General features: G+C 45.4%; 1 protein-coding gene across 2 annotated transcripts in view; it reads right to left on the bottom strand.

Moving 5' to 3' along the window:
- Positions 1-19537, bottom strand: part of Daam1 (dishevelled associated activator of morphogenesis 1) — a 179607-nt gene extending 160070 nt beyond the window's left edge. For both annotated transcript variants that reach the window (XM_045154021.1, XM_004649229.2), the window contains exon 1: positions 19390-19537. The gene's annotated coding sequence lies outside the window, so the exon portion shown is untranslated. The remainder of the gene's footprint in view (positions 1-19389) is intronic.
- Between the last annotated feature and the right edge of the window lie 974 nt (positions 19538-20511).

Here is a 20511-nt window from a genome sequence, read left to right as displayed (position 1 = left end):
ACGCATTCTTGGAATGACTCTCCAAACTGAGACATTGGTAAATTAGCCTAAACAGGTGTTTTTTCTTTTGAATTATTGGCTACATTTTAAATATGGTGATAAACATTGTTAAAAGTTTACAACGTTCTCACTGTACTTTTAGATATCTCTAATAACATTGGAGAAATGGCTTAATGGTTAAGGCACTTGCCCGCAAAGCGTAAGGAACCAGGTTCAATTCCACAATACCCACATAAAGTCTGCTGCACAAGGTGGCGCAGGCTAGAGGCCCTAGAGCACCCTTTTTCTCTCTAAAAAGTAAAATATTTTTAAAAGTGAAATATATATTAAAAATGTCAACTGGAGCCAGGCATGGTGGCACATGCCTTTAATCCCAGCACTCGGGAGGCAGAGGTAGGAGGATTGCCATGAGTTCGAGGCCACCCTGAGACTCCATGGTGAATTCCAGGTCAGCCTGGGCTAGAGTGAGACCCTACCCCGAAAAATAAAAAAAATAATAAAAAAAAAAAAGTCAACTGGGTATGGTGGCACACACCTTTAACCCCAGCACTTGGGAGGCAGAGGCAGGAGGATCACCAAGAGTTTGAGGCCGCCCTGAGACTACATAGTGAATTCCAGGTCAGCCTGAGCTACAGTGAGACCCTACCTTAAAAAACTAAAAAAAAAAAAAAGAAAGTCTTTTGGGGCAAGGCACTTGCCTGTGAAGTCTAAGGACTCAAGTTCGATTCCCTAGTACCCACGTAAGCCAGATGCACAAGGTGGCACATGCTTCTGGAGTTTGTTTGCAGTGGCTGGTGGCCCTAGTGTGCCCATTCTCTTCTCCCACTTTCTCTCTCTCTCTCCTAAATAAGAAATTCAATGTCTCTACCTATGAAACTATTTACATATGATGCCAAATTTTATTTGATCACAGGGCAACGAACATAACTGTTCTGAACTGAGACAGTACTCTAAGGCAGGGCTCTGTAAACCGTTCTCTACTGTGTACACATGGGCATACATACTGACGATCCCACTCGTTTACACAGGTCTATGGCACTACTGCACCGCATGGCACTTAGCTGCCGAGGACCTCACAGCCTACGAAGCCTCAAACACTTCTTTGCTGGTCCTTTATAGAAGGTTTGCCATCTTTTGTTCCTAGTTACACTCTTCCTTGTCCCAACCCAGGGTTAGCTTTCCTTCCAAACTGAAGTTTAAACTAGATAGTCTCTTCCATTTTCTTTCAGTGACAACCACATTAAATGATTCCAATACAAGTATCATATTTTTTGACAACAAAATATTCCTTTAGTGAGGATTTTAAGGATATGTCATGTCCTTTGAGAACAAAGGGCATGTGTTGAGAGCGCCTACAGATACAAAATAACTAGCAATAACACACTATAAAACGGTAATTATTTTATGACCTCAAATTTTTAACATCTGGCTTCTTTGCAAAACAAATCTGAAATACTTTTCTGCCTTAAGAGTTTCTGTTTCCTTATCAGGAAGCTAAAGCCTAACTGAACAAAAATGCCCAGGTTAAAGAGCTGAAAATCCAAATATCGCTTAACGCGTCTGCACATTACAGATTTTCTAAAAAATTTCAACTCATCCATTCGCTGTCAGTCTGCAACACTTAGACATCTCTCAAAACTGCTTCTCTCCATGTCCTTACTTCTACAGGTCTACTTAAACATAATCCACTCAGGAATGCCTCCACACTGCTTACCAAACAGGTGGCATGAGGAATCAATCATTTCCATTTTTACTAACTTACAGACACAGTTCCACCCCAAGTTCCAGACTCTGGGAAATTCTGCAGAACAAGTAATGCAGTTTTTGTCACAAGTGGTGGGGAAATATATGAGATTTAGACAGGGACATGCAAAACCTCACCATGTACAGCTTATTTGAATACTGAGTTGAATGAAGGCTTTAAAAAGAGAAAAATAAATAAGTTGACTAGATGTCTGGAGATTCTGAAAATTTAATATACACTATTTTAACTATAACTTTAGATAAAATCATAGATTTCAGTTGCTTCAAAAGAGCACTGGCTTCCTGGAGATATATACTAAAGTGAAAAGTATTCCGATAGGGTTAGCTGATATCTGGACCCTGCTTTAAAATAATCTCCAACTTGAGGGAAAGCTGGTGAGGGCAGAGATAAGATGAGTAATGAATTGGTAAAGGGCTACACAGTGGATATGTATGTGGAAATTCTCAGACTAAACTAGTTAAGTGTGGAGAAGCTCGCTTTCATTTTACTTGAAACAAGAAAAATAGCACTGGGCAGCACTGTGTTGGGGTGGCGGGGAGGCACGTGGAAGATGGAAAGCGGTTAGAAGGACATTTCTACAGTTTTAAATTCCAGGCCTCCATTTTAATAGTCATCACGAATATGTGTGTTATCTGACAAGGCAGAAAGTTAAACGAAGCTCACTACCCTTGTCCTCACGTAACTCCCCACAGAGAGAACCTATGACCATGACAAGCCACCACTCTCAAAACCGATGTCAAGTTCCATAGTCCAAGGCGATTGTCTGGGGTGAGCCTGGCCTAGTCATACAAGACTTTTAATGCTGGCATTTTCTCTGGTTTGTTACTACAGAAAAGAAAGTCAGACAGAGATGCTCCTGCTGGCAGAGACACAGACCCGCCAACTTGAGTCCATGAGGCTGTGGGTGGCCTCAAGGCACAAAAAGCAGTGGGTCCATGGCTACCAAGCAGTGTTCGGTCCTTTACTATGAGGAGCTACATTCTGTCGACAACCAGTGGCTCTAGAAGATCGCCTGAACCCCCGGTGAAAATGGCAGTTTTGCTTGACACCTGAAAGTTAGTTTACTGAAACTCTTTCAGAGAATGCAGCCAGGGCCTACCGAGACTTCTCTCTTCTGTCATTTTCAGCCATTAAGTTTGAGGTGAGTAGCTATGCAGTAATAAAACCAACGTGCCTGGATGCCATCTTACAGCTCAATAGCACTGGAGGATCTCAAGGCCTACTGCTGCATGTGGGCTTCTATTTCCAAAAGATGCCCTGGACTGGAGAGATGGCTTAGTGGTTAAGCGTTTGCCTGTGAAGCCTAAGGACCCCGGTTTGAGGCTCGGTTCCCCAGGTCCCACGTTAGCCAGATGCACAAGGGGGCGCATGCGTCTGGAGTTCGTTTGCAGAGGCTGGAAGCCCTGGTGCGCCCATTCTTTCTCTCTCCCTCTATCTGTCTTTCTCTCTGTGTCTGTCGCTCTCAAATAAATTTTTTAAAAAATTAAAAATAAAACAAAAGATGCCCTAAACATTCATCTACTTCCCTTTGACAACAGAGTTTCTCAGAGGAACATGCATCTAATATGAGAACCCTTGAGCTACATGATGCTGACAAATGAAATATTTCCTATCAACACATAGCTTCATAGGCAAGAGTTCATATTGAGTGGTTTTTATACTGTGGAGGTTTCTACACTGGCAAAGTCCTGCAAAATAACCGGATAGAAGAAGTTTAAAGCAAAATGTGACTATAGCAAATGTATCACCAAAACCCAACTTTCTCATCACAGCAAGTATACAACAAAGGTTTGATCCTCTAGTACCCTAGCTCATGATTAGAAGATAGAAGAAAACAACATGGGTCAGAGCTTACTACCACAACATATAACAAACCTTTCCAAATTCCAGGTGTTCTATGAATGTTAAGAATTTACCATAGCTATTCTTTGTCCATAGACTATATCTGTCTAAGGGGAAAAACTGAGATGTACACGAAGATAACCAAAGGAAAGGTACAATCTGTAACACTGGGAAACGTGTTTCTAGGGTTCTACTCAGTCTGTCTTTTTAAGAAAACTGCATTGAGATACAATTTACATTCCATAAACTTCAAGCTCAGTGACCTTTAGTTCATTCATAAACTATGTAACCACTACACTTTCATCAATCCCCCAGGAAGCCACATACTCCTTTTTTTTTTTAAGAAAAAATTATTTATTTATTTACTTGAGGGAGAGAGAGAGAGGAAGATGCAGAGAGAAAGAAAATGGGCACGCCAGGGCCTCCAGCCACTGCAAACGAACTCCAGATGCATGTGCCCACTTGTGCATCTAGCTTACATGGGTCCTGGAGAATCAAACCGGGGTCCTTAGGCTTTGCAGGTAAATGCCTTAACCACTAAGCCATTTCCCTAGCTCCACATACTCCTTTTTTAACATTAATTTTTCCTTCAACACCAATGCCATGCTAGCAAATTTCTTGAAATTTGGTTAGAAAACAATGGCCATCCAAGAATAAAACTCAGCACTTATGGAATAACTGGGGTAGAGGAGGAGATAAGACAATTTAATACATATTTGACCAACTGATTGTGGGATTGTGCAGTATTATTACCTATAACTGGTTCCTTTGAAAATCTGGAGGTGGGTTACTCTATGAGCAGGAACCCTGGCTTACATTTCCACCAAAACCAGGCCTCCCACGTAGTATCTCTGAATTGGAGGCTCAGAAAAGGAGCCTAGGCTGGTTAATTCAAACCTGACAACATTTTCAGCTTGTACACTGAAAAAGCAAGTTTTAGAATTGCATAAAAACCATTTTTGTTGGGGTGTTGGCTCGGTGGTTAAAGGCAGATGCTTGCAATACCGCCAGCCCAGGCTCAATTCCCTAGCACCCATGTAAAGCTAGATGCACAAAGTGGCCAGTGCATCTAGAGTTCATCTGCAGGGGCAAGGGGCTCTGGCTCATGCATTCAAGCATGTTCTCTCTCTCTCCCTCCCTCTTTCTCTCTACCCTCTCCTCTTTCTCTACAATAAAAGTATTAAAAAAGAAAAAAGAAAAGGTGAAGATGCTCCAAGTGAGAAAACCATGGGGCTTTACCCCACCCCTGTCTTCTCACGGGCAGGAGCGCTCTGTGCTTTGGGCTGTAGTCTACGCCTGCCTTCTCATGGGCAGAAGCTCTCAGTACGCGGGACTCTCCCCACCCCTGCCTTCTCATGGACAGGAGCTCTCAGTACGCTGGACTCTCCCCACTCCTGCCTTCTCATGGACAGGAGCTCTCAGTACGCTGGACTCTCCCCACTCCTGCCTTCTCATGGACAGGAGCTCTCAGTACGCGGGACTCTCCCCACCCCTGCCTTCTCATGGACAGGAGCTCTCAGTACGCGGGACTCTCCCCACCCCTGCCTTCTCATGGACAGGAGCTGTCAGTACGCTGGACTCTCCCCACTCCTGCCTTCTCATGGGCAGGAGCTCTCAGTACGCAGGACTCTCCCCACCCCTGCCTTCTCATGGACAGGAGCTCTCAGTACGTGGGACTCTTCCCACCCCTGCCTTCTCATGGGAAGGAGCTCTCAGTAAGCTGGACTCTCCCCACCCCTGCCTTCTCATGGGAAAGAGCTCTCAGTAAGCTGGACTCTCCCCACCCCTGCCTTCTCATGGACAGGAGCTCTCAGTACACGGGACTCTCCCCACTCCTGCCTTCTCATGGGCAGGAGCTCTCAGTACGCGGGACTCTCCCCACTCCTGCCTTCTCATGGGCAGGAGCTCTCAGTACGCGGGACTCTCCCCACCCCTGCCTTCTCATGGACAGGAGCTCTCAGTACACGGGACTCTCCCCTCTCCTGCCTTCTCATGGACAGGAGCTCTCAGTACGCTGGACTCTCCCCACTCCTGCCTTCTCATGGACAGGCGCTCTCTGCACTCAGGGTTCTACCCGCACTTCTACCTTCTTTGGGCCAGGAGCTGTCTGCATTCTGAGTTTTACCCCCTCCTGCCTTCACGTGGACAGAAGTTCTCTGTACTCTGGGCTTTACCCCAGTCCTGCCTTCTCATGGACAGAGGAGCTCTGTAGTCCTCCTCTTCCCTTCTCTTAATCTAATAAAATCTCTCTAAACTAATAAAAAAAAAAGAGAAAAGAAAATCACAAGACTGCCTGCAGTAGAAGCAAAGAACCTTTCACTAGGGACTTTGCCTACTGTACAAGATCAGGTTTATTTCAAACACCAAAGACAGAGGACAAGCAAAGCTGTAATTAAGTAGAGCATGACATCTATATTCCAAAGTAAAACAGGACAAGGTGCCTCTCTAAGAACATAAAAAAGCATTCTGAAATGTCCACACCCAACATAAAAACATTTTTTACATGACAAAGGTACAAGTGAATGATGTTTTAAGATGCTGCGTCTATGACTTATGGGAGAGTCCATGAATCACTCTGTATATCTTTCTTCAAAACTTATTTTCTTGTCTCTGCTATGCTGGCTAGAAATCTGAGTCTGAAATTTTGTCTTTAAAAACAAAACACTTTATTCTATTCTCCCTCTCCTTGCTCATTATAACTCTGGGCTAAAGACAAGATCTTTCTTGGGGATGTGGTGCTGTCAAACTGCACAGGCTCAGGTAGGAAACCAGCAAACAAACCCACCCACCTTTGCAAAGCCAGAGCAAAATGTGCTGGAAAGCTCACAGAGTCAGAGTAAGCTGTGAAATAAACTAGAGTCTTTCTAGATTACTCTAGATCCTTTCCTAGAATAGAGCTAGGACAATACCCATGACTACTCTCCCATCCAATTTTATCTCAAGCAAGCTTGTGGTGTTGAGCATTTGAGACTGGGTGGTTCAGGATGCATATAGATAGACCGACAGACATAGATATAGATATCCATGGGAGGGGAGAACAGTAGATTATGGTATATAGGATTCAGGAGAAACACCTTGGGGAATGATAACGCATGACATATATAAGCTTATAGGTCTTTAAATTAAATCTATGTCCAATGTATCATATACAGTGCACATCACATGCCAAAGATGTTTCCTTTCATAAGGGCCAAATTTTAAATGAACAAACTCAAAATATTTACACAAGATGGGTGTAAAACTTTTAAAACAAAGCTAGATATTTAAACAACCAGGCAGCCAGTGGCAGCATACAGTTGCAGCCAGACCCACATGTCTCAAACCTAAGCCTTTCTGGTATTCTCTCATTATGTCGGCATGATCTGGGGACCTTTGAGAATCCTGGAGATGAGGCCCCAGATGTCCAGCATCAACATCCATAGGCACGTGTCTTTCTTAAATCCACCATGGAAATCTGCAATGCCGGTCTAGTCTAGAAAACTAAGAGTAGACATGGAAGCCTCAGAAGAAGGGGTGTTGATGCCCTGTAAAGTCCCACCTACCTTCTGAGCAGGAACTCTGGTTTACGTTTAACTGAAACCAGGCCCCCCAAGCATTATCTCTGCATAAGCTGCTCAAAAAGGGAGCTTAGGCTGGTTAATTAAAACCTAACATTTTTTCTTTGTACACTGAAAAGGCAAGTTTTCGAGTCAAGTTTAAAAGACAATCTTCTTGGGGTGGGTGCCTTTTCAGGGCACTTCCCACTCTCGTGATCTGAGATAAAACTGTCATTTTTTTTTAAAAGGCTAAATGCTTGTTTTATTTTTTAAAAAAAATCATTTTGGCCCTTGGCAATAATGACAGAGTTGGTGTTTCCTTTCTCCAAAGCCCCGTCCTCCTAATCCAGAGATAACATTACTGACCTACCAACTCAGGCCATGGCTTCAAAGTTGTTTATTTGCTGGCTCTGGTGGGCTTGCCCTGACACAGCACCAGTGTCTCACAGAGGCCCCTGTTGTGACCAAGGACATGTCCTTAAAATGTGGCTGGCCTCCCAGGCTGTGGTCATGGAAGAACGGAGAGGTGACCCCAAAGGGTCTAATCCACTGACCTTTACTTGGCTCTAACCAACTGCCCAAATAAATAAAAACAGCAGGGCAGCTTGGTTTCCCAAATGAAATCCAATTTATCTTTAAACATGCAAGCTTGGTTTACTGTTTAAAGTTCTCAGGCCATCTAAAAATCTATCAACTGGCTCACAACCAGGGTGATTTTACCCTGTAGGAGGTTTTTGGCCATGTCTGCTACAAAAGGAGAGGAGATGCTGTAAGTGTCTCATGGATACAGGCCAGGGGTGCTACTAAACACCCTGTGGAGCACAGCACAGCCCCACATAGAATCATCCAGGCCCAGTTCTCCACAGGGCTGAAGTTGAGAAACCAGGCTCAGAGGGCAAGAACGCATCATGTGCAGGCCACTGCGGGGTGTGCCTGGGAAGAGACTTGTCCTCGTGACATTTGGTTTGAAATGAGAATCTTATGCTGGATGCCTTCAAAGGAAGTAAAGGAGTCTCACACAAACTAAGTGGCTGTGCAGAGATGACAAGAATGAGACCTGTGACCAATCAGAGCATAAATGCTCAGTGAAGTCATTTCATGTTTAAAAGCAGCAAAATGCAGCCTGTGGACCATGGCAGTCTGGCTCTTGGTTTAAGGAGATTACCAATTTAAACAGAATGGGATGACCACTGAAAGACAATGTCTAGCGTCCTCCCTTATATCCTATGAGATTGCCAGAACTGATGATCAGTTAGGAAACTTGGCATCAGGCTTTGGAGGCTTAGCTTATCTAAGAACAAGAACTCTTTTGGTCCACATGCAGGACAGGAGGCAACGTGAGGAAATGGACAGGGAAGGTCAGTGGACATTATCACACCATATTGCACAATGTCATGTAATAAGTAAGCTCATTTCTCTTATGATCCTGCTCTCCTAGCAATTAACCCTGTGGGATTTTCACCCAGCACGTTTCTCTGTGAACACGCTATCGCACAAGTGAGGAAACAGAGGCCCAGTAAGTATAAAGCAATCACTAAGGTTACCCAAATCTGAATGAGCATCAAGTGGCACTACCTTTTTCCTCTGTGCAACTGCACAGTACCAGCCAATGGGTGAAGAGATTCCATGCACGGCATCAAATATTCATAGCTGAATCCCTTGCCAAACATCATACGCCAATGCTAAATTTAAACTTACTTGTGATTATTCTTTTTCTCCCACAGAAAAGTCATTAACCTTTTTGTCTCAAGTCCCTCTTTAAAGACCTCTTGGGGGTGTGCAGATGTGTCAGCGCATTTAATCTAGTATGCATGGGACCTTGGGTTTCAAAACCTCTTTTCTACACAACAGAAACATTTCTTTCTTGCTGCTTGCTTTTTTTTTTTTTTTAAAGCAGGTCCCATACCACTAGACCACCTTTCAGATCAAGCCATAGAAGAAAGTAGAATCAGCAAATAGAAACATGAGAAGGAAGCCCAGACATGACTACTCCTGGTGTATGCATGCTTTCTGTTGGAGGAATTCCTGGCGCAAGCAGACAGAACAAACAAAGGCAATGCAGAGGGGAACCGGTGATAAGATAAATGAAATCCAGTAACTCCCTCTGTCTTCCCCTCCACCTAGTGCCCTCAGCCTGTTCCACCAGAAAGCCACCTGAGCACAGGGGTCTGCGATGTGAGCTATGCTCTCGTCCAGGCCACTCAGCTCCCTGTTCTGGGCTGGGGGGTTCAGGGAAGACCGCTTCCTAGTAAGGTAAGCGACTGTGGTTCCCCTGATATGGAACCTGGCCAACTGGGGACAGTCACTGGCCTTGCTGGGAAGCCCTGACAGCAGGACTGGGAAATTACAACCCAGTGGGTGCAACTGGGAGAGGCCGAGTACAGAAGGCAGGTGACTGGGTAACACCCAAGAAGAAACTGGGTCAAATTTAAAATACCATATATGTGGCTCAATTTTCATGTGTAATCAACCCTGTGACAGAAATGTCACAGGCAAGACAGTTCCTTGCCACAGCCATGGAACTTCAGTTAGCTACAGGTGTTACCTACTCACAGCATCTAAAGCCTTAAATGGGTCATAGAGTTTTTCTAGTCCAATCCAATCTCTATTCTTGATTTCAAAAATATTTAAACATAAAAGCAGTCCTTTTGATTTACCCTTCAGAAAACATGTTGCAGTCAGCCTTGGCCACTGGCTTTGATTCCAAGCATTTATTTTTTCTTCACCTTCTCAGACTTTTAGTTCAAATGACTACCAGTGCTGAGCAGCTGAGTGGGGGAGGGGAGGGGAGACTTATGCATGTGGGCATGGCTGCCACACAAACAGGATGGAGGAACAAAGAAGTATTGTTGGGCTGGAGAGATGTCTTAGCGGTTAAGTGCTTGCCTGTGAAGCCTAAGGACCCTGGTTCGAGGCTCAATTCTCCAGGACCCACATTAGCCAGATGCACAAGGTGGTGCATGCATCTGGAGTTCATTTATAGTAGCTGGAGGCCCTAGCACACCCATTCTTTCTCTCTGCTCTCAAATAAATAATATTTTTTTTTAAAGTGTTGTTGTTGTTTCTTTTTTGCCACAATTATCCTAAATCAAATAGCACCCACTAGTATTGAATTAATTGTACTTATATTTTGGTTTGTTGGGGTTTTGATTTTTGAGACAGTCTCATGTAGCCCAGGCTGGCCTTGAACTTGCTAGATAGCTAAACATGAATTTGAACTTACTCCTCCTGCCTGTACCTCCTAAATGCTGAGACTGCAGGTGTGTACCACCATGCCTGGTTTTATGCAGGGCCAGAGATTGAACCCAGGCCTTACTGCATGCTAGGTGGCCATCTACTAACTGAGCTATATCCCTAGCCCAGATATCTGTATTTTTGTTTTTCAAAAAATCTATATGGTTGCTTTGATCCAAACAGCAGGGCATTCTCTATAACCACACATCCACCAGCTTTCAAGAGTCCAGAATAAAGTTAAGGTCCATTAGAGGGCTCAAGCTGTCCATTTCTTCTTAACTTCTTGAAGCACTCCTATAATACCTTCTCAGGATTTAGGAGAGCACCTGGTCGAACCTTGTTAAAGAACTTCAGGATCTACCTTAGCTTCTGTCAAGACATTCCACTGCTCAACTTTTTTCCAAACTGCTATGAAACAGTGATTTAAGCCTAGCCACTCCTAAACACCCCCGTTTCTCTGGCAAATAGTGCTGACCACCATTCTTCTTCTCAGGTACAAATCTGCTGGAGTTTTATGGGTGGGCAAAGCTCAGAAGTGGCACCAAAATGCACACACTGATGACACCTGTCATCCCTCCAAGAAAGGGGAAAAGGACAAAGACTGTGGGCTTGGGCAAGCTGCCTTTAGTTCTGATCCAGTCTTTGCACAGGCTCAACTAATATAAGTAATTCCTTGACAAATGTTTTCAGGGTCTGAGAGATGAAGACTTCTAGAGTCCACTTTATAATGCACCTTCGTACACCCCTAGCATTGACCACTGTGCTCTGAAGTATCCACAGTGTACTATTCAGTCTTGCTCTCCTTTGCAGCCAAGAGTAGGATAATGATAAGGTTACAGGTGCAGCTCATGGCTCCAAAACAAGGGCATAGCTCACCATGCCCTTGACCTGGCTTGTGCATCACTAAATTAAGCAAATAAATAAAATATAAGCTGGTCATGGTGGCGCACACCTTTAATCCCAACACTCAGGAGGCAGTACGTGTGGTAGGAGGATTGCCTTGAGTTCGAGGCCACCCTGAGACTACATAGTAAATTCCAAGTCAGCCTGGGCTACAGCAAGACCCTACCTTGAAAACAAAACAAACAAAAAATAAATAAATAAAATAAAACAAAATATAAGCACCTGCACTGACCCACCACGCTCAATACTAAGGTCTGGGCAATCTATTTTTGTAAGTCTAAACTCAAAAGTCCATCACCGAGGCAATGGCTGCCAGCTGCACTGAAGGTATTTTCCTCAGAAACGAAAAGGACAAATGCCAGTTTAATAGGTGACCCTAATTGTGTGCCCAGCAGACATTCAAGTACCGTCCAACTCCATTTCTGGTGCAATTTATAGAGTGGAACAGAATGAGCTTAGGTTCCTCCTGCTAAGGTGAGTGACACACTTAGGAAAGTATAACGAGATGAATGAAAAGAAAAACTAAATAAAAGCTTCCAAGGTTAATGTCTGTCCAGTGAATATTATGTTTCATATAATATTCTATTATATGAATATTCATATAATATTCCTAATAGCTAACAAGCTTTATGTTTCCATTTGTTCTTCCTGGTAATGTGCTATCACGACACAGCTTTCCTATTATTTCCCTAAATTACCCAGTTTTTGTTTCAGTCAATTGTCTGCATCAAATATTACCAATGTGACATAATATTCGGTTTTATGCCAAAAGGAAAAGATCTATTGGGAGTCAGGAAGTCACACCAACTTGCTTCCCTAGTTTTCCACATTTATTCACAATGGTAACTATGGTTTAAAAGAATTACAATTGCTTATTTGGCAGCAAATTTGCTACACTGAAATCATAAATAAAACTCTCTTGGGGGCGGGGATTATTTTGTTATCTAAGATCATTCAATATCAGATTACCTGTTTAACTACTGCTCAAGTTTTTATCTCCTTTTCAAAAGAGCTTCAAAAGAGCACACACAATTTATGGTAAAAGCATAGGAAAACTGAGGTGCTGCAAGCCCTCCTGCCTATTAAAGCAGGCTTCTCTGACCTTTTACTGGGTGAAAGGTTTGTTACCAGAGGAGGGGTTCAACCCAATGAAAAGTTATCTCAACTAACAAAGAGGCACTAAAGTGGACTGGAGAGATGGCTTAGTGGTTAAGAGGCTTGCATGAAAGCCTAAGTACCCAAGTTTGATTCCCCAGGACCCATGTAAGCCAGATACGTAAGTGGCACATGTGTCTGGAGTTTGTTTGTGGTGGCTAGAGACCTTAGCACACTCATTCTCTGCCCCCCCACCTCTCATAAATAAATAAAATAAAAAGGCTGTAAAGCTTAACAGGCTCTATTAAAGTTGGAATTTAAGAATATTTCCTTCTTCAAGAAATATCTTTCATTTGGCCAAAAAAAAAGAGAGAATGATTTAAAAAGTTTATCAAATACTAAATATAACATTCATTTTTTCAACAATTTAAAAAAGTTTTTTTCTTTTTTTTTTTGGTGGGGGATAGAGGTAGGGTTTTACTCTAGCCCAGGCTGACCAGGCTAGCATGGGTCCTGGAGAATCAAACCTAGGTCCTTTGGCTTTGCAGGTAATCACCTCAAATGCTAAGCCATCTCTCCAGCCCCAAATACAACATTTTTAATCTCATATAATATTTTCTTTTCCAGAAAAAAAAAAAAAAACACCTTAAAAGCACAGCCAGTATGTATCCAACACTGTCTTAGAAATAAGACACGCAGGGACTTGGGAGATGGCTCAGCAACTAAAGATGCTTGCTCTCAAAACCTGACAGCCGCAGCTGGATTTCCCAGCACCACATAAAGTAGACACACAAAGTGGCACATGTGCCTGGGGCTCGCTTCCAGGAGCCAGAGTCAGTGGCACACCCATTAATTCCCTCCCCCTTCCTCTCTCTCTCTCTCTCTGCTGACAAATACATAAATTAAAATATTTTTGAAAAAATAAAGAATAAGATGGGCTGCAGAGATGGCTTCTCGGTTAAGGCACTTGCCTACAAAGCCAAAGGACCTGGGTTCAATTCCCAGGGACCCACATAAGCCAGATGCATAAAGTGGCACATGTATCTGGAGTTCATTTGCTGAAGGCCCTGGCACATGCGTTCTCTCTCTCTCTCTTCCTCTTCTTCTCTCTCTCTCTCAAATAAATAAATTAAAATAAGAATTAAGGAGACTCTCTTAACTTGAATAAAAGCAAAAACAATTAAAAATAAAGAATGGAGAGGTCTGTAGGAATGGCTTAGCAGTTAAGGCACTTGCCTACAAAGCCAAAGGATCCAGGTTCGGTTCCCCAGGACCCACGTTAGCCAGATGCACAAGGGGGCACATGCGTCTGAAGTTTGTTTGCAGTGGCTGGAAGCCCTGGTGTGCCCATTCTCTTCCTCCCTCTCTGCCTTTCTCTCTCTCACTTGCTCAGTCAAATAAATAAATAAAAATAAAAGAATGAAGAGACACACAAAGGAAGTAGTGATTGCCCCCAACCCAAGCTGGATGGGAAGAAATAGCATACTGGGAAACCAAAGGGCAAGTAATATATGGGACAGAATCAGGCTGCCTTCTCCAGGCCCCAGTTTTCTCATCTGTAAAATGGTGATAATAATGCTTTACAGAGCTGTGGGGAATCCATGATGCAGCCCATGTGAAGCATGAGAAAGGGCTGGACTGAGGAAAGGGCCTCCCTGTGCTGTCAGTTTTACCGGAGCTCTAGGGGTCTGCAGCCAGGGCAAGGGCTGAAGAAGGAAGGGGGCAACGCTGAGGGACAAGGCAGACAAGCCTTCCGGGGGCTTTGGCGGCCACGTTAGATCGGAAAGCCCAAGAATTTCCACATGAGAGGGGCCACTGCAGCAGAGCCATATGCTGAAATATCAGTAAGGAAAATGAACGCAGCAAGGCTGAGAACATAGTTCCTAACCCCAGGTTAACTGGGATGGGCGTGGGGAGGCCTGTGCTCCAGAATTCAACACTCAACTCACTCTGCAATACCACTGGAGACACCATTAGTGTAGACACTGAAATGCTCACCCTCTCGGTTCCTCCAACAGAGACAAGAGCAATGGTAAACAAAGCTTTTATTTTTTCCCTCCCTTGGTCAGCTGGGATGCAATATAGGTCACCAAAATCCACTGGCACCTCATTGTCATCTGTCCCTTTTGCAGTGTACTAATGAATCAGGGGATTGGAGTGATAGGGGGAGGGACACTTCAGATCCATCCTTCCATTTCATTCCCTACCAGCAGCCTAGGCCACAGTCTACATAAAAGACTATAGCTGCTACGTAGATGTAATGTCAGGAGCCTCGGCTCCTACCCCAGCCTGCCCTGTCTGTCCTGCCAACCAGATGCACTCCTAATCCACAAACAGAAACAGGCCTCGATACCATGTTCTTCAGTAGTAGCTATGGGCTAGGCATGGTGGTGCACACTTTGAATCTCAGCAGAGGCCAGTCTGAGACTACACAGTGAATTCCAGGTCAGCCTGGATTAGAGCAAGCCCCTATCTTGAAAAACCAAAAATTAAATAAATGGTACCTATGTAATCAGTTGCTTCTATGCGTTTGAACTTCCAGGAAAACCACTAAGAAAGGATGCTTTGAGTATTTTACTTATACTGTTAACTTAGAAGATTCCCTCTACCAAATTAGAAATGATGCCAAAATACGTGATAGCAGTTCACAGTCCTCATCCAAAGAGGAAAAATCACTTTGATTTTGACTGTTGTGCCCTGTGATGAAAACAAATGTACCAGCTTACATTGCCAGCGTTGCTTTCTTTTCCCGCTGCACTCATTATAAGGGTAAACTTGGACACACCAGAGGATAGGATGCCAGGGTTGGCACAGCAGTGACAAGATTTGTTGACCAATTCCTGAACCAAACACCTGAGGCTCTCGGAGGTAGCAGGCTTGTAAAAAGGCTTGTTTCCTCTGACCCAACAGCTGTAACTTTTAAGTGTTTTCACAGAAGAACTTAAAATTCTCAAGTCAAAGCCAGCCACCAAATATTTACAAAAAGAAACAGCTTCAGTCTGAATTGTGTTTTGTTTTGAAACACCTTATTTATCCTGAGAACCACAGTACTAATAGTAAAAGGAGCCTTATAAAAAGCAAAGTAGCTCAAATAAAACCACCCCCAGACACTTTCTCAATACCCAGAACTGTCCACAAAAGCTAGGAAACAGAGCCAGGACGCAAACGCCACGTGAGGATGGGATCCACCTGCTTCATCACTATCTACACTGGGAAGCCCACAGGATCCAGAAACAACCTTACCAATGCTGGACAAATGTTCTCTCCTACCACCTCCCTGGGACAGCAGATCCTGTTTATAGCATAATTGTATCCCAGATGAAAGCATGGGTACCTCCCAGCTCTTCTGGGAGCCAATGATGGACTGGCAAAAGTCTCTCCCTATCTTTGCCTTCGTCTTTCTCCATAGTCTCATGGGACAGTTATGTGGGCCAAGGAGAGTACAACTGATAGAAATGTTTAGTTTGGAATAATAAGAAATTGTAACTAGAAAAGCAAGAGTCTATGTGGGTGAATGCATTCCAAAAGTAAATAAGCATACAGTAACAATGTATGAAACGGACCATATTTTAAGCCTATGGGAGGACTTTATACTACACAAGAGTTTTTGGATAAGCTGAGATGAAAGTACCTGACAGAAAACTAAGGGGAACTATTACAATGAATGACATAAATATCAAGAGAAGGAATAATCACCTTGGATTTCAAATCAATTCTATTACTTAATAATATTCATTCCACAAATACTTACTAAAGACCTGCTCTAAATGCTGGAAATATAAGACAAAGACCCAACCCTCAAAGTGTTTAGAATGAATGAAGGACATTTTCCTGTGGTGATAAATTCTAGGACAAAAAACAAAGAGTGGTGGCTTCTGGTAGCTTCCTCAAGGGGATGTAACCACCTACTTAAGACAAGATGATTATCTGTAACCACTTGGCACACACACCCAAAGCATTTACCTATGCATGAATTCACATGCATAGACACTACACACACACACACACACACACACACACACACACACATCTGTGTGAGATAATGCACTGGGAATAAAATGTAAGGAGATGCAGGAAACAAAATTCTTTGCTCAATTTAATGACTGTTCATGCAATTTAACTACAAATAACTGCATTCATCAAGAATCTCGAAACCAGGATTGGGGAGCTGGCAATGGGTCGAAGTACTTGCTGTGCAAGCATGATAATCTTAGTTCAAACCCTCAGAACCCATGCAAAACCAGACATAGTAGTAAGTCCAGAATCCCAGCTCTTCTATGGAGAGATGTGAGGCACTTGCTAATCAACCAGCCTGGCACACACAGGCACGAACAATATACTCTGTCTCTAGCGAGGAGGAAGGTGAGGGAGGGCCAACACCCGAGGCTTCCCCTAACTTCCACACGCACTCACGCAACAGTACACACACACACACACACACACACACACACTCACACACAGACACATAGCACACGTGCAGATATTTTAAAATACATCATCTTAAATCACAACATCTAAGCCTAGATACTGAAATAACAGTAGTAGTATGAACAATATTATAATAAATAAATAAAATAGTAATGCTGCTGCCTGTCCGCTTTGTAATTATGCCCCCAAGAGCCAACCTATTTTGTAATGTGTAAGGTTCAGAGATACTAACTCAATGCACAATATCAGAAGCTGGGTCTAATCGCCTTATCTTCAAATTACTTTGGGAAGGGGAAACAATGAACAAGTCCTTTTGTAAGAACCATACAATTTTACACCTAGAATGAACTTTAGGAATTCTCTGTACTCCTCTCCCCACATTACCAATGAGAAGACAAAGGTGAAGGGTTAACCTCAGAGCAGAGCGGCCAGTAAGAAGGCAGCCAGAGCCAGTCCCCATGGCTCCAGTCCCCAGCTTCCAGAGCCTCACTCAACACCTGCTACCTGGTGTTCAGATTTTATGAACATCACCAGGAATGGCAGTGACTTTCAAATTTCAACTTCAGTTATTGATTGCTCCATCACTTAAAGGTCACAGCACCTAGGGCCAACTGGGAACCTTTTACTGGTGGCCAGGGAGCTAGATCTCAGAGCAGAATTGGGAAGTCAGCCTTTATTAAGAAAGCTGCCTCTGGGCTGGAAGATTGCTCAGTGGTTAAAAACACTTATTTGTCAAGCCCAAAGGTCGGGGTACCGGGTTTGATTCCCCTGTACCAACGTAAAGCCAGATGCACAAAGTGGCACATGTGTATGGAGTTCGTTTGCAGTGGCAGAAGGCCCTGGCGCGCTTATGCATTCTCTCTCTCAAATAAATATTAAAAGAAAGAAACAAAAGAGAAAGCCAGCAAGCTAGTTAGCTAGCTTCCTCCAATGCTTTTATCTCTGTTAACCTGGGGGGGGGGGAGGGGAGGTGGAGGGCCAACTAGCTTGAAAGTGAAAGGATACCTTCCAAACTGTAACTTTCAGAGTTTGCCTCGGAAACAAAGCCCCAGACAATCCGTTTACAGATATGTCGGCACGCGAGCAGGAAAAGGATCCAAGAACTGTGTCGGGTGTCCAAGCTATTTACTAGAGAATGGGGAGCGCCCCCAGAACTGGGAAAGGAGTGAGGAAGAGAGAGCAGCTGGGCCCAAGGCAAACGTTAGGCCACACCCACCGGCCACGCCCTCCCAGCTGCCCGCAGAGCTACAACGAATTGAAACAGCAGTGCCAGCAGCGAAGATTCCGAAGGCCAGAATCGCCATGGCAACCGGATTCGTCTTGCAGGCAAACTATGCTTCAATTCACTGGGTCCTGTCGAATCCCAAGTATCTTTCAATTCAATGTGAGTTAAACGGTTACGGGTGGCATTTGCTCTAGATGCTTCCCCGAGGTTAAAGAAGGGGGAGAGGAGGTTGGAAGACAAGGATCTACTGAACATACAAAAATATATATATATTAAAAAGACAGAGAGCACACCCCAACTTGCAAAGAGACCTTGGTAAGGTCTGATGAGTGGGTGTGTAAACGAACGAATAAAGGTAACAGGGAAAAAGAAAATTCAAAGGACGTCTGAGTTGTCAGGCCTCGCGCACGTCTTCGGTCAGAAGACAAGCCCATCCCAAGCACCAGCTTGGCTTTCGGCACCAGCTGGGTAAACCCGATTATCCACCCACGCTGTCCCACAGCCAACCTCCGACACCACCGAACCCCAGAGCCGCAAGGGCCGGCGCTTCGTCCAGCCTCGGTGTCCTTCGCCGAGGGGAGGGAGCGATTCAGTACCCGCAAGTCTGAGATGCGCCCCGGGGAGAAGGAGCGCGCCGTGCAGCCCTCGGCGGTGCCGAGAACCCGCTGCAGACGGCCGGCCACCACGGTTCGCTTCCCTCCTCTCGTCAATTAAGCTCACAAGCCTTTACCTGAACCATAGACAAGCCCTCCGTTCCTAGCGGGGCTGGCGGTGAAGATGCAAGGGACAGTGAGGTGGTGGTGGGGGGGCTCTGTTCGGACGTGGACGGGTTCACGAGACCCACCCTCCGGCACCGCTATCCCGGTGCCCAGCAAGTCTGCGTAGGGATCGAGCCCCTCGGAGCCTGTAAGGCCAGGAGCTCCCGACCGCAGCGGCAGTGCCCGCAGCCCGCAGCCCCGGGAGCCGGCGTCCTAGCGGAGAGTGGTACCCGGCCGACTCCCCCTACTTTCCATCCCAGCGCCTCGGGAAGAAAAGAAGGAGGGACCCCCACCACCACCACCACCACCGTCCTCGGGGGGCGCCCAGCTCCAGGCTCTCCCCGTTTTGTGCAACGCTGCAGCCATTTTCCAAACCCCAGCTTGGCAGCTGGGAGCTTGTCTCGGTCCCGTTCCCACCCAGACCCAACCTGAAGGACGGGTTTAATATTTACCTACCCGCCCGAGAGCTCCGGGCAGAGCAGCAAGGAGGGCGCGCTTCGAACCCAGCGCCCGGCCCCGGAGCAGCACGCCCACCCCCGCGCCACCGCGCGGTGCCACTTTCATGAATGAGTGTGGCAGGCGAGACGGCGCCGTCCCCCTTACCTGAGCAGCCCCTGCATGCTGGAAAGGCGGCTCTTGAGCTCCGGGTACAATGGGATCCGGTTAAACAGTTTCCTTCACAGCCGCTCGTAGGTTACCAACTCGCAGGTGACATCACCCTCTCCTCGCCTGATAGGATACAATGTGGCGCCCACTGCGCATGGACTCCCCGGCCTGGGTTCGCGGACTTCTGGGAGTTGTAGTTCTCACCGTGCCAGAGAAGTCCATAAAGCTTCGCTGTCTACGCCAAGACGAACTACATTTCCCGAAGATACCTCCACCCTCTGCCTCCGTCCCCTCCTCTTATCCCCGCCCCCGAAGGGACCCGCCCCCTCCCCGCCCTCTCGCCTTCCAGTGCCAGCGGTGGTCGCTGTGAAGCAGAGCTGCGGACGGCTTGGGCGACCAGGAGGGGCACCCTGCGGTCTTGCCCCTTGACTTGACCTGTGTTCCGCCCAGTGCGCGGGCTGGGGGAGCTGCCGAGGGTTCTCGGGCTGGTGTGCACCCGCCAAGCACTGCTGACCGAGCAGGCTCTCCTGCCCCCAACTGGGAAGGGTCCATTAAAGCTTTTTTCTGCCTTCCTCACGCAAAGCAACTAATTCTTAGCACTCATAGGTTGCCGGAGTCAATACGATCCTGGTATTTCCCCGTGTCCCCAAAGATGAAACCATTCCAGTCCCCGAAAGGGAGGCATCCCAATGCACCAATCACTCTTGGTTCCATTCACCTTACTATTTTTCTCTTTCCTTCTGCCCTTTCAACAGAGACCGAGCGACCTAGAAGAAACCGGTAACAGCTCCGCGGGACGAACTGACAGAATAGCCAGTGGTTGTCACTAATAAAAATGCAGCGTAATAGACTAGAGACAGTCGCTCACCGCCACACTTCACCCGGATCCTACTGCTACTGCAGAGATAGCACGATCGCGCAGCCATGCTTTTGTTCATCCCTGCAGCGACTTCCCATTCCAGTGACTTTTCACCCCGAAGATACCATGCATACCTAAAGTTTTTAGGAAATTTAGTAATTTTGTGTACATAAAATTTGAAATCCACAACACTTCCCCATACACACTTCCTACGTTTTTTCCCTTCAAAAAAATTTGAGACCTTAAAGCAGACATACTGT

Source organism: Jaculus jaculus, chromosome 7 (assembly GCF_020740685.1).
Source record: "Jaculus jaculus isolate mJacJac1 chromosome 7, mJacJac1.mat.Y.cur, whole genome shotgun sequence".
Taxonomy (NCBI): Eukaryota; Metazoa; Chordata; class Mammalia; order Rodentia; family Dipodidae; genus Jaculus; species Jaculus jaculus.
The sequence above is the reverse complement of the archived record's forward strand: the minus strand, read 5'-3'. Positions and strand labels throughout refer to the sequence as shown.